Raw genomic sequence first — 14,311 nt, 5'->3', positions numbered from 1 at the left:
AAATGAGAAACGCAGACAGCACTTGCTCCCTTTTCCTCTGAACCTAGGCCTGAGGATTAGACAAACATGAAGCCCTCATTGAGCGGAATAGGGGCTTCCAAAGGAAAGGTTGGTGGGCTCCTCCTCAGCCCAGCACCCTCTTCCCAGGTTCCCACGTGGTAAGCAGACCTCGGAGGGTCCTGAAGTCTGCCCTGAGTGCCTCTCTGGCTGGGCTGCACTAACCATCAACACACAGGCAGAGGTGACCCTGCTAAAAGGCAAAGGTGCTAAACTTAAGGCGGGGGAGGGGCTACCTTCAATTGAGATGTAGAAGAGACAGACGTCCCTCACGTCTGACTTTCCCCTACGAAGAACTCCAGCCTCCTGTCCTGTCTGGCAATAATTCAAAAAGGTTCAGGTGTAAAGGAGATAGCTTCCAAAAGAGATTAAAAAAAAAAAAAAAAGCTCGCTGTCTCTGCCCCTTCTCATTCCTCTTCTCTCCTTCCACTCCACTCTGGTTCTTCCTGGAGGAGCCCAGTCAGCAGTTTCCTGAGAGCTATTTTAACATCTAAGGCAGATGTTACTCACCTACCCTAGCCTCTCCCTGAGAAATCTAAAGTTCCGGAGACTCGAAATAAAGGCGGCAAAGTATCCGAAGCTCTAGCCCGCTACACAGCGGTGGAGATGGGAAAGGGATTGGACTCACGCTCCTTTGTGAGGGAGATTGCTTTATATTCGCAGCAGACACAAACCAGAGTGTAGCTTCTGCCCTAGAAGTGCTGACTTCCACCACAGTAGGTTGGTGCAAACAACCGAAGATGGCTTTGCCAGGTTTGGGTGTTCGCCTCCACCCGATCTCTGAAGTGTTAGGGACTAGAAAGTCGATTCCGTGGAATCTTCAAAGTTGAGGATAGCACAGGTACCTCGATTTTTCCCTTCCCATGCCCTCCCGAGGAAAGGCTCATATCAAAGCCAGAGCAGGAGTCTCCTGTTTTGCTTTGCGAGTTCAGAAATCTATTTTTTCTCCCAGGTAACCCTCAAGGAAGCTAGCTTCCTCTAACAAGGTTTTTTGCTGCAACACTGGCCAGTCTATCAGGGCCTGGCTTGGGCTTGGTGGTGGAGGTTTCCTGGGCTTGTGGAGCGGGTGTGAGTTTGGTTCCTGGAAGGCTGAGTCTGAGTCAGGTTTGTGTGAACTGTGTAGCAGGGAACCCAGCAGGAAGCCCTGAGCTCCGGTCTCAGGTGCTGGAAGGAACAGTGGAGAGGGCCCTTGCAAATGGAGGAGGGGGTGGGGAAGGGGATGCTCCTGCAGGTGCAAATTCAATATCACCGGGTTGCCACCTAACCCTGAACAAAAAGACACAGCTAATTTGGATCCGCCAGACATTGGTTCGTCCTGGTTTTGCCATTAGGATGTGACTCTGGCTAGGTGTCCAGTCTATGGCTAGGGACAGGAGTTCACTTGCTACGTGAACACCAAGGCTAAGTGGAGGTCATGATGAAGTTCCATTTCACACCTCAAGTGGTGGTATTTAGAAAAGTTCAGCCCCAGGATTTTATCCTCACAGGCTTCCCAGAAACGCAGGAGATCTACTTTCTCTGGAACTTTCCTAGGAGCTTCGTGACTTGGAAGTTGAAGACTCAGGCTAGTAAATTTGGACCCCCCAAATCTCAGACTTCACTAATTCTAGGCAAAAAAAAAAAAAAACAAAAAAAAAAACAAAACAAACAAACCAGATTAAGCCACAAAGCAAGCAAGTTGAGGTCCTGTCTGAAGTTAGAAGTCTCCTGTTTAGGTTTAGCGCTCTAAATTGGGCAACCCCAGGGGAGTGAACTTTGTTACCTCCAGTTCTCCCTGTGTGTCAAGAGCTCAGGACAGTAATAATAGGACAGCGTGTCCTCTACAGTGCTACTTACTCCTGTATCCTAAGTAGCCGACCGTATCTGCCTCATGCACAGCTATGGGGTGTGGGAGCTGAGCCAGACAGAGGGGCACCGCGGGACTACACAACTAGACAGTGGGGGAAATAGGGAGCCCCTGGGTCTCCATGGAGAGACGACCCGCCCTGCTCAAAGGGTCCATCCTCCGAGCTCCTAACTGGAAAACGGGAAAGAAGTGCTCTAGGCTCGGGCAGGGGTGGAACCTTAACAAAATTAAAACAAGACAAAATACATTTGAAACCCAAATTGCAAGTCCGAGAGTCCCTGCTGAAAGCAAGATGGGGGAGGAGAGGGCAGAAAGGCAGAGGTCCTCCCGGGGGTGGGGGGTGGGGGGAGGGCGGAAAGAACTCCGCGGCTAGCACAGTTGGTGTCCTTGGGGACTTCTGCTGTCCTGCCAGCCTGCAAGGTTTGGACTGGGGACAGGTGAAGGTGACTGGTGGGTGGAGAGAATCGAGGAAGAGGGAATGGGTGGCTACTTTTCTCTCCTTGCCAGAGCCAGCTGGGACGAGCTTTAAGATGTCAAAGCCCCAGAAAACTTATCTTTGAAAAAGTTTACGTAGCCCTGCCAGTGGCAGAGCCTCGGAACTAACCAGTTGCACCTTGGTGGGATGGGGAGCAGGAAGGGAGGCTCTTTGGGAGACTGGAGAAGGATCCTGCTGTTAAAAATTAAGGACTCCGGGGTCTCTCCTGAGAGAGTTAGGGGGCTGGGCTGGTTCCTTAAGAGAGAGCTAGGACAAGGCCAGGGGTTCCAGTCTTAGAGGGCACCGGAAGGCACTGCCAGGCAAAGGCTCAGAAAAGGAGCTGGGAAAGCTTGTCTGCCAAGTCAGTGTTGCCGAGGGGCCGAGTCCCCCATCTCCCCTGCCCTGAGAAAGCGGTGCGAGTCTTTGGGTCAGGGCTAGCGGTTTCAGGACGTTGCGTTGGGTCAGTGCGCACCACGTGCACCCATGGCTCCAGGCAAAGGATTCCGGCTAGCACTCTCTTGAGGGAAGAGGGCAGTGCTGGCCCCAGATTGAGCAACCCTGCGGGTAGGGAGGAGTGGGCCACCAACTTCTTCCTGCGCTCCAGGAAGGAATCACAGCGTGCGAGGTTCCACAGTCGGCCTGGCTTGTACCTTTCCTTTACCACATACCATCAAAATGCAAAATTCAATTCTTAGGCTCCAAGCACAGCGCATCCCTCCTTGCCCAGGGCATTTAGGGGGGGAAATCTTCCTATCTCTCTAAAGCCGAAAAGGTTCTTTGGTGTAACACTCTCGGTGTATGTGTGTGTGTGTGTGGGGGGGGGGAATAACCAAATCGCCGGTGGGTGGGCTTACAGCTGGAAGCCAGTTATTTAGGATCACTGAGCCTCTGTCCTAACGGATCAGGTCTAGCTGTTTGAGGGATAAGTTGAAGGGTGAAGAAAAACATGGTTATCTCAAGTGACTCGCATATCCCGATTTTGTTACACAAATAAGTCTGTGTCTCGGGCCCAGTTGCGATCCTGCCCACGCGGCCCAGCCTTTGATATTTAAACCAGGCCGAGAAACTTCTGGTTGAGGCACACTGCAGCTTAGGTATCCTATCCTCCTTTCCCTAAACAGTCAAGGGAAGAGGTTGCACTGTTGGAGGTAGGGGTGGCCAGAGAAGGACACAGGACTGAAGGGGAACAAGCGGTAGTGGCAGCTGAGCCTGACGAAGTCTGGGGAGCTGCACCCGCTCTTCGGCCTCGTTCTGCAAAAACTTAGAAACAGCCTCAAGCCGCTGCGCGCTGCCGAACGTCGGCACGATTCTCTAAGTTCGGAAACCACGAAGCAGTGTGGTGGATTCGCACGACCAGAGCGTGTCGTGCTCTCAAAAACAAAGAGCCGGGGGCAAATCGCTCGGCTTCTGCCCCCAAGTGCACTGCAAACAGCGCATTTCTCCCTATGCGGAAATTCACTCTACTCCTAGCAGGGGCAGGCGGTGGAAGCCATCACTTCGCCAGAGCTGCTCGGAGCTCCCACTTTGCTGGAAGGACCTCGCTGCTCCAGCGCATTCTTAACCTAGCCGCAGAAGACCGCTCAGCTAAACCGGGCACTGTGAGCCTGTGGGGAGAATTTTTAGAAGCTGCGGGACAGGAAGGCTCATTTATTCCACAAATTCGTGGAGAAGACCGACCGTTGAGGCTGAAGTTTCATTTGGAAAGCGCAGGGCGCAGTCCGGCTCTGGTGCTTGTTCCCCAGGCTTCGGCAGCCAAACGGGTGTGACACTGCGGGAGGCGTGGGAACGCAGGATCTCCATTAAGTGTCTCTGATGTGGGTTCCTGGTTTTTGACAGCGAACTCCACTGGGTTTTGGGGAGCATCGATATTTGGAAGAGCCCTATCCTGGAAGATCAGAGGAAACGAAGCAACTTTCCGAGCGCGGTTGGGAACTGCCGCATTTAGTTTACTAAGGTCATGTGTCCCTATCCCTCACAGCTACCCTACGGCTCCAAACGGAATAGGAACAGATAACTAGAAAACCGGGGGAAAGGAAGCAGGTAAGCCTCAAATTGTTGAGGATACTCCTTTTAAAAGTGAAGACCGTGGAGCTAAGCGGAACGGAGAGAAATTATTAGACTTCATCGCATAGGAATGGTGGAGGAGGCTGTGACTGGAAACTAAAAGATGTCTCAAATCTCTTTGCGCACCACACCGCACCGCAGGTTCCCGCCTGCAGTTAATCATCCTGGCAATATTTGCTTGATCAGCCTGCATGTCTGCTCGTCTCCGGTTCTTCCTTACATTTCTCTTCCCTGATTACCTCCTTTCTTCTACTCGTGGTCACCCTGAGGTTTGGGCTGCCCTGGACTTCTCCGCTTTTGCGAAGACTCCTACAAACTTGCCGGTGCACGTCTGGATGGGCTCTCCGTAGGTGGGTCTCGAGGCTGGCCGGAGACCCTCTCCAGCTGAGAAGCCCCGCAAATTTTTTGGCGTTCAGTTCCAGAGCCCCTGCTTTATTTCAGTTCAGTCTGGGGGAGGGGGGCACGGACCCAAGGATAATAAACAATGCTGCTTACTAGAGTGACAAACTGGGCGCCGAAAAGAACCACGTAGAAAAGCAAGCATTTTAACAAGTGGCCAGACTTTCGGGGATGCCTTTGAATGTGACTTGTAAAGCACAACCGTTGGCGCTTCTCTAAAAAAAATTCAGAATTACGCGGACAGACGTTTTCAGAATGTGCTGTTTGGAGCGGCATTTCATTTGTTGGCTTTTGCCTCTGGAGATCAGCCTGAGCTGTTGCTACCTGCTCACCCCTTGGTGCAAATTGCCTCTGCATCTCAAGGCCCCTTTTACAAAGGAGGGTCTTCCAGGTGTCAGTATACTGTGCTACCATTATTCCAGTTGTAAGCACTACCGACAGCACAGACTTTAGAGGGAGTTGCAATTTTACCAGGCGCTGCCACATAATTTAAAGACACGAACTCTCTCCTTCCTTTACACACACACACAGAGAGAGAGAGAGAGAGAGAGAGAGAGAGAGAGAGAGAGAGAGAGAGAGAGGAGGAGGGAGGGAGTGGAGGGAGATGGAGGGTAGGTAGGGAGGGGAGGGAGGAGGAGGAGGAAGGGAGGGAGAGAGAGAAAGCTTTTGGGTGCTGACTGCCAGTAGAGACTAAGTTCCTGCTGGGTGCTGGTGAACCTGATTTCTCCTCTACCCGATGGCCTGGGAAAGGGCTTCCCATCTGCTCTGAATGTCCCCTCACAATGTCAGAAAATCCTGCCTACAAAATATTGGCAGCCAGCTGCTGTGACAGGAGGTGCTGCTTTAAATAGGAGAGAGACTGCAGGGCGAAAAGAAAGTCACAACCTTCCTAAGGACCAGACTACCTGCCTCTAGTTCCCCAAGCCCAAAGGCAGGACAAAGGGAGAGGGGTGGAAAAGCCACTCTTCTGAGCAGAGGGAAGAATGTACTGCGGGTTTTTTGCGACCTCCGTTCAATTTTAGAAACTGTGTATACGCAGATGGGGTCCCTGAGGACCAGTTGTTAAGCAGGGTGGGCATCCAACCCCTTACCTCCTAAGCCCCACCTATCTCCCAGCTCTCGTTCAGATAAGGCAAAGGGGAAATCTGACAGACATTTAGCTCAGCTCTTGTGGGCAGTATGTTCCTTCTGTTTTTGTCCAAGCTGGGGTGGGGATGGGGGTCTGATTAGGGAAGGTCTGGATTCAGTCCTGGACCTTAAGACAGGATTTATCCTAGGGAATGGAGGTGTGGCCTGTCACTTGGCCCACGAATGTCCCAACCTTCAGTTATGTCCCTTCTGCCCCACCAAGGGCATTCCTCGTCCCTGGAGATGATTGTGGTGACAACTGTAACCAGAGAAACAGCTGAAGCCCTTTCCCGCCTCCCCCCATTGCTGCCAAGCGAGCGTACACAACACTCACACGTCATTTATTTCCTGACTTCTGGACTTGCCTTGGAGCTTGCTCAGCTGTCTCTGACTGACCCGCTCAGCACAGCCCATGGCAGTTTCTCCCAGGAAGCACCCTGTCTGCTAAGACCAAGCTCGCCTCCTCCTGTAGAGCAGGACTAAACTGGAGACAGGATCTCAGTCAGTTCTGGGGTGACTAGCAGTTGTCTGGACTTTCCCACAGGCTTTCAGATCACCTGCTCTCTGACTTGTCATTGTGAAGAAACTGAGGTGCAAAGGAAGGGTTTGACCTCAGGACGTGGAGAGCTGGGAGCAGGGTCCACAGAAACTTCTGGATGTCTCGAGTGTGGAGTCCCTTTGCTCAGTTTGAAGGGGGTACAATAGCTGGCAGTAAAGTACTGTTCAGTGAGTACCAACCATGAGGCACAGCACATGCCCTCCAGACACACTGTGTAAGTCAGCTTCCCAGAAACCCCCAGGAAAATGTGAAAGATATGAATAAGGAAGGGGCAGGCATAAGTCAAAATTCCTCAAATAACACAAAAGAACATAAACAGAAAGCAAAAGCCTCCAACTCTACTCTGTTCCCCCCAAATAACATTTATAGCTTTCATTTCAGTGGCTGGCTGCATAGCTGACAGATGTTATCATCATTGAATGAGCGAGGAAAGGAGGGCTCTCAAGCGAACACAACATGGCTACCTGTCTCCAGGCTCGGCGGCACTTCCCATTGCTCTACACAAGCTATGAAACAGTGATGCCCTGGACAGCAAAAAGGTCTATGAGGTGAGAGTGAACACCAACTCTCCTTTTTCCTGTTCTTTCCTTCTGTCCTATTCAGCAGCCAAAACTTGCAACATGTTTCAGAAGCTGAGACCATATTAATAATTACTCATAATAATTGTATTCTTCTTGGGCCTTGGTGTAATTACAAACTGTCCTCCTCTAAGCCTAAGACCCTAGGACTGCTTCCAGCCTGTGGTAGGCCAGAACTGGGGGCGTGCCTATTCAGCCCATTCAGCTGCAGATTTCCCTGACTGTCATTGGGAGACTCCAATGAGGGGCAGGCAAGAGGCTGTGCTGCTTTTCAAAGATGTCTTTAGGAACCTGCATACCTGCTTGCAGTTAAAACAATGGAGAAATAGGGGGTATTCTTTTTTCTTTTCCTTCCTTCCTTCCTTCCTTCCTTCCTTCCTTCCTTCTTTCCTTTCTTTCTTTCTTCTTTTTTTTTTTTTTGTGGGATGGTGGGGGTTGCTTTACTCCTGGAACTAGCTATGTAGACCAGCCCCAGCCCTGTCTCAAATTCACAGAGATCTGTCTGCCTCTGCCTTTTGAGTGTTGGGGTTAGAGGTGACAGCCACCACATCCAGTGAATCTGGGGACTTTGCAAAAGGCTGTGCTTTTGGTGCTTGATGGAGACAAAGGAAAAGGAGCTGCTCATTCATCTGTGGGGAGGGGAGCACTGGGTCTCCGACGTGGGAAGACTTCAGCACGTGTGAAGTAGATGTCTTTCTGTTGAAGACAAGCTGCTTAGGGTTTAGAGATGCAGGCATACTGTGCAAAGTGGTTGACGAAGAGCAGCAGAGGTGCAGCCCGACAAATGTCTAAGCCCATCCCTTTGGTAAGCATCCACTACCAAAGGCTATTTATTCATAAACGGGTGGGGAAACACACCTGTAAGAGGGTAGCAGCTTTCTAGAAACAATGATTTGTTACATTTGTATGTGTGGTGTGAGAGAGGGGGCAAAGATGGATATATGTCAGTCCCCACATGACACTTGTTTTGTTTGGTTTAAAATAAAACAAAACCAAACCTTTGCTTTGCAGCTTTCTTTAATTTGGGGGCCTGATGAGAAGATATGATAAGAAATGATAGGCCACTCACTGGTCCCTACCAGACTCCCCTCCTAGACTTAGCAGAGGAGCCACCATGGGAAGGGGCTGTCGGCACCTTCCTGCTAAATCCTGCAGCATGCACACATCTGAGACTGTGGGGAGACTCTGAGGACCTTTGGGAGGACAGAGACGAGATAAAGGAGCCTAGGGAGTGGGCTGATTCCAAGAAGAAACTGTGGAAGTCAGGGGGTAAAACATCAACTTTGTTGAAGGCCCAGGCAGGCTTCAGAGCCTACATTCAATACCTGTCAGGACAAAGGATACTGCGCCCCCTGGTGTTAGCCTCAAATTAGCTTCCAGAGAGCTGTGTGGAGACCAGCAGCCCTGAATGGCCTAAACCAACCACAGAAAGGTTTCTTTTGTTTGCTAAGCTAGTTGGAGTAGAAGTGGCCTTTCTTTCTTAATTCTGGAGTGTAAGTAGAGATTCTGCTGTAGAGAGAGCAGGGTGTGTGTATGTGTGCTAGTTTGTTTTATTTGGTTTTCTTTGCATACAATTTAAGCTAACAGGCCAAACCCTGCTTAAAAACAATCCCTTTAGGTGGGTAGTACACTGGTCTGAAAACAACAGCCACTGCACAGTGGGTAAGGTTCTGGTGCGGAGTAGGGGAGGCATCTGAAATTTCAGAACCCCTTGTTCCTCGTCTCGAAAGCAAATGGTTTCGAGTTAGCTGTTCTAAGGCTCCTTTAGGTTCCGGTACCGAATATACAGCCCACAGAACCATCTTTTCTCAGAACTTTGCAAACGTGATTTGTTAACGTCTGTGCAGGTGCAAGCATGTTTCAGCATCCAAAGGTTCCTGATTCTGAGCAAAGAATATTAAAAGCGCAAATCCTACCTCTTCTCATCCCAGAAGCCCCTCACCCTCCAGTCTCACGGAAAGCTCAGCTAGAAAGCTGCCGAGCGAGCACCCCCCCCCCCCAGTCACTGCTATTTCTTTTAAAAATAAAGTACTAAATGTTGTGCTGGAAATTCTGCTCGGTGTCGAGTGTGGTAGGTGTGAATGCATGCTTTAATTGTTCCAGGCACTAGACCAAAACGTCCCCAGAATTAGCAGAGTTTTCAGCTATAATCTGGCTAGCATTTTTCTGCAAATAGGTAAGAAGACCAGACTGAATTTCCATTGAAATTTACAGCCATTCCTCATCTAGTCAGGTGATCAGCCCCGAGGAAGAATTATGGCGCCACTGAGAGTTTCCCGCTCCTCAAACCTGTATGTCCTGTCTCCAGCGTGAGCAGTCGGTTATGCCTCACGGCAGCTCCTTCCTGCAGCACTGCTTCAACTGTGATCTCCATGAAATGGGCACACTTTATTAATATCACTGTTTATTAGGCATCTCATGATCGCCCCTGCGAAGATTACTTGAGCAGCAACCTTAGTTCTGTAGCTAAGTATGCAGCTGTTGTCCCATATGAGCGAGCGTCACGGGTCCATATACTGTCTGCATGAACTGATCTCTCTCAGTGAGAAGTGAGCCAGGAGGAAGAACAGCCCCATACCCGAAGGAGATGGCCTGTGGCAACCCTGCCTTAGGAAGGGGAAGAGGCTGGGTGAGGAGGGTTTACCAGAAGGCTAGTTCAGTGACTCAGAGTACTGTGTCCCTGCTTAAAGGAAACAACCATGTTATAGGTTAAACTGCAGGCTTCCAAAACTCATGTTATAGCTCAGATCCCCAGGACCTCAGAATGGAGCTGGTTTTGGAGACAGATTCATCTATTGATTGGTTTATCTGTTTATTTATTTTGTGTACGCACTTATGGAAGTCAGAGGACAGCTTCCAGGGGTTGGTTTTCCACATTTTGGGTTCTGGGGAATAGATTCAGATCATCAGTCTTGGCAGCCAGCATCTTTACCTGCTGAGCCATCTCATCAGCCCCAGGAGAGAGGTTCTTTAGAGACATAATTATGTTTCAGTAAAATCAGCCTTAATCTAAGGTGACTGATGGGGTCCTGATAAAAATATGTTGACGCAGACAGGGACAGAGCAAGACCACAGAAAGATACAAGGACAAGGGGACCAGGCACAAGCCAAGAAGTATCCTCCAAAGAAGTCAACCCTGCTGATACGTTGGTCACATATTTGAGATTCAAACTGTGAGGTGATAGATTTTCTTTCTTTAAGCCACTGGGTTTGCTAGCATTTGATTATGGCAGTTCCATCAAACTCACGCGAGCTACTATTTGGTACCAGCCAATTACTGCAGCCATTTGGAGATGCAGATCCTGTGTCAACAGATTTTCCAGTGTGAGTGTCTTTTATTTTTCAATTTTGGCAGGAGGGCTGGCCTTTCCAGGTGTGTAACATGAACAATCATACAAGACCCGTTACTTAGAAATGGCCCATGCTTGTCTTGATGCTCTGCTGTCTCCATCTTCAAATTTATAATTTCCAGAAGGGATCTGGCTTTTTCACCTTTGAGTAGGCCTTCAGACATCATGGAGTTAGTGTTGTGGACAAATAGTATGAATTTTTAAGTACTGTGTGTGTTAAAATTAGGGGTACCCCCCACATTACTCCCCCCAAAAAAGCCATGCCAGGCACTAGAGGAACCCTGGGATATTGCATTGAATCTTTTTGTTGCTAACTGGATTAAGATTTCCAGTCCCTGATCATCACTGGAAAAGGATTTATAGAACCTAGAAGTTTACCAGGAGTGGAAGGAAAGTCACAAACATCTCCAGGTATGGCTCTCAGAAATGAACCAATAGGGCCCTGGCTAGTGGGGTTTTTTTGTTTTGTTTTTTTCTTAGAGTTAAGCCACAAGAACTTCACACCACCAGCGTCTTTTTTAGAAACTAAATATTTTTTTTTATCTCTGTGTGCAGGGTATGCATATGTATGTATTGTGTGCACACACATCTGTGTACAGGCCAGAGGCCAGGTGTCTCCCTGAATTTCTCTTCATCTTATTTTTTGAGACAGTGTCTGGCACTAAACAGAGAGCTCATCAATGGTCTACACTGGCTGCCCAGAGAACTCTGGAGATCTTCCTGTCTCCATCCTTGCTCCCAGCCCTGAGATTACAGACACATGAGCAAGAAGACCCTGATATGGGTACTGGGGATTTGAAATCAGGTTCTCAAGCTTAGGTTATGGTAGGTACTGTACCAATTGAGCTCTTTCCCCAGACTCTCGGTGGAGACTTTGGGTGTTAGGAGTGGACCATTATGGTTTAAAAGGGCTACGTGTTAAGTGTGACAGTCGAAGGTTAAAGATAGCCTTGATTGTCAACTTGACATAACCCATAATCACATGGTGAGAGTCTCAATAATTGTCTACACTGGGATGGACTGAATACATGTCTGCAGGGGATTGTCTTAATTAAGCTTATTGGTGCGTTGGACCCAGCCCAATGCCTCAGCGGAGGTTCTGAACAGCGCTGAGTGGAGAAACCCAGCCTAGCAGAAGCAAGCTAGTGAACAAATCCACATTCTTTCCCCTCACTCTCGACTGGATGTCTGGGGATCAGCTATCTCGGGCTCCTGCTTGCCTTCCACAGTGAGCGATGGTGACCTTGAACTGCAGGCTGCGCAAAGGCCTTCCCTCACGTTACTTTTTGTCAGGGTGTTTTTTTTATCACGGCGTCAGAAATGAAACTAAGGCAAAAACTCTTCTTCCTCTATGCTGACCTGTTCCGAGAATCCCTCACGCAGTTCCCCCGCTGGGATGCATTTGGAGGTCTGAGCTGGAGGATAAGGTAAAACTGAGGCTGCCCGTGCCCGGGACTACACAGACTGAGCCACGTGCTATGGACGAGCAGTGGGGAATCTCTCCATTTCCCGGAGCATGCCGAGTCATGGGGCTGTTGAGGAGGCCCTGCTTTTCTGGCTATGCATTGATTTATAAAGCACACTGACAATAATACACTAGAATGTTTGGTCTGGAGCTCTGCTTTGCTAGTTTTATTTGTGCCCAGCACTAACTGCAGACTGTAAGTTTTAAAGGGAGTATTTCTCGTGCAAGTTTTATGCATATTCCCCCCAGGGAGTAAGTAAAAGTCCGTTTGAGACACTCTGCATTTCTTGGAAGAAGCTTGCTATAAATTAATACAGAGCCCTCTTTTTTCATTGCAGGTCCCCAGGACACATGGGACGAGGCTTCCATGTCACACCAGGGACAGAGTGAGGCTTTCATTGGCTTGTGTCAAAGAAGCTGCTTCCATGCCTCTCCCCCGTAAAATTCCCCAAAGTCTCTAACTCTGATTTATTTTCATTCTTTCCTACAGCTTGCATGCACAGCGCCCTTGGAAGAAGATTGCGATGGGCTAAAAGTTGTGAGGATGTTGCAGGCAAGGCCTGGACTTGGTGCAGTGAAGGAAATTCCATCACACCTGCTCCCGACTCTAGGAATGCCAAGTTAGCCAGCTCCCACTTCGCCCCAAAAGTCAGCCTCTCCTCCCCCTGTTACCAAGAGACAGAAGAATTTAAGAAAAGGGATGGATCCCATATTTAAGAGGCTTGAAATTGTATACATGACATTGCTGAGTTAAGTTATAAAATACAGCCCCCTTCATCGCAGGAAAAATTTTAAAAATGTAGTTAAAACTTATCATTTAAAAACCATTGCACTAAGAGGAACGGAAAATTCTGTTGACATAAGATGTGTACAAAACTATTCCTATTATCAGTGGGGCTGGGATATAGCTCAGTCATGGAGTGTTTGCACAGCAATGTGAATGGTCCAAGGTTCAGTCCCCAGAACTGGGAAAGAAAAGGGGGAGGGGAGGAGGTATATTCACAGCTGCATTTCCAATATAGGCAGGAAGTGGAAAGAATCCAAACGCCTACCAATGAATGGATAAGTGTAAGGTGTTATATCTATACAACGGGATACTAGCCAGCAGTTGAAGAGTATGAAATAATAAAGATGACGGCATGGATGCCCTTTTAAATTTCTTCCTAAGTAACAGAAGACAATCACAAGGAAAGCACGCACTCCATATTTCTGGAGTATATAGGCATACCTACATAGAGACAGGAGAACAGTGGTTGGCTGGGACTTGGAGAGAGGGACTGGACTTTAGGAGACGGCAGGGTGGTGCAGGTGAAAATGTTCTTGAATTAATTGAAGTGCTGGTTGGACCACTTGATAACTGCATTTAAAAACCACTGAATTTTATTTGTAAATGGGGGAATTGCATGATGCATTGATTATATCTCAATAAAGTCTTTAATAGTTTTTAAACAATACCTTAAGATCTTGACTGTCTTTCTTCCTTTGAATCTAACTGCTTTCTGATGAATGTATCCAAAATTAAAAGCGGATCCTACAAGCAGAAATGAGAATGTATAAAAATCACTGGGTTTCCTGGAGAGATTCTGACTTGAGCATTATTGAATACTCACAATGCTCATATCTACATTTGAACTTAATAAAAAGATTTTCATTGATATAAAGTCATTAAAATATATTTAAATGGGGAGAAAAATGGCTTATTGTAGTTAAGAGCATGAACTGCTCTTGCAATCGGCCATCTTAGTTGGGGTTTCTAATGCTGTGATGAAATACCACGGCCACAAGCAAGCTGGGGAGGAAAGGGTTTGTTTGGCTTCTCTTCCACATCACAACCCATCACTGAAGGAAATCAGAACAGATCTCAAGCAGGGCTGGACCCCGGAGGCAGGAGCTGATGCAGAAGTCATGGAAGAATGCTGCCTACTGGCTTGCTCCTCATGGCTTGTTCAACCTGCTTTCTTATAGAACCTGGGACCACCAGCCCAGGGATGAACCCACCCGCAATGGGCTGGACCCTCCCCCACCAATCACTAATTAAGCAAATCCCTACAGCCTGATCTTTTGAAGGCATTTTCTCAATTGAAGTTTCCTCCTTCAGATAACACTAGTTTGTGTCAAGTTGAAATCACACTAACCAGTGCAACCGACCTCTTGTCAGCTTGACACACAGACACATCACCGTTGAGACATAACTGTTTCTTTCTTGTTCTTCCCCAAGAGCACACATTAATCTCAACGTTATAATATGAACAGTCCAAACCCCAAGTCCCACGGTCTTTAAAAAAATTCAATCTCTTTCATATAGCCAGTCTCTTTCAAAATCCAGTCTTTTAAAATTCAGTCTCTCAACTGTGGGCTCCTGTAAAAATCCAAAGTAAATAGTTTCTCAC

The 14,311-nt window shown here is 48.3% G+C and overlaps 1 long non-coding RNA gene across 1 annotated transcript in view; it reads left to right on the top strand.

The window, feature by feature from the left end:
• Nucleotides 1-13,375, top strand: part of LOC119817014 — a 39,093-nt gene extending 25,718 nt beyond the window's left edge. Inside the window, exons 2-3 of the long non-coding RNA XR_005285873.2 lie at nt 6,910-7,076; nt 12,412-13,375. This is a non-coding gene — a long non-coding RNA (uncharacterized LOC119817014). The remainder of the gene's footprint in view (nt 1-6,909; nt 7,077-12,411) is intronic.
• Nucleotides 13,376-14,311: the final 936 nt, after the last annotated feature.

The sequence above is a fragment of the Arvicola amphibius genome, chromosome 6 (genome assembly GCF_903992535.2).
Source record: "Arvicola amphibius chromosome 6, mArvAmp1.2, whole genome shotgun sequence".
Taxonomy (NCBI): domain Eukaryota; kingdom Metazoa; phylum Chordata; class Mammalia; order Rodentia; family Cricetidae; genus Arvicola; species Arvicola amphibius.
Note: the sequence above shows the minus strand (reverse complement) of the source record. Positions and strands in the feature narration are given on the sequence as shown.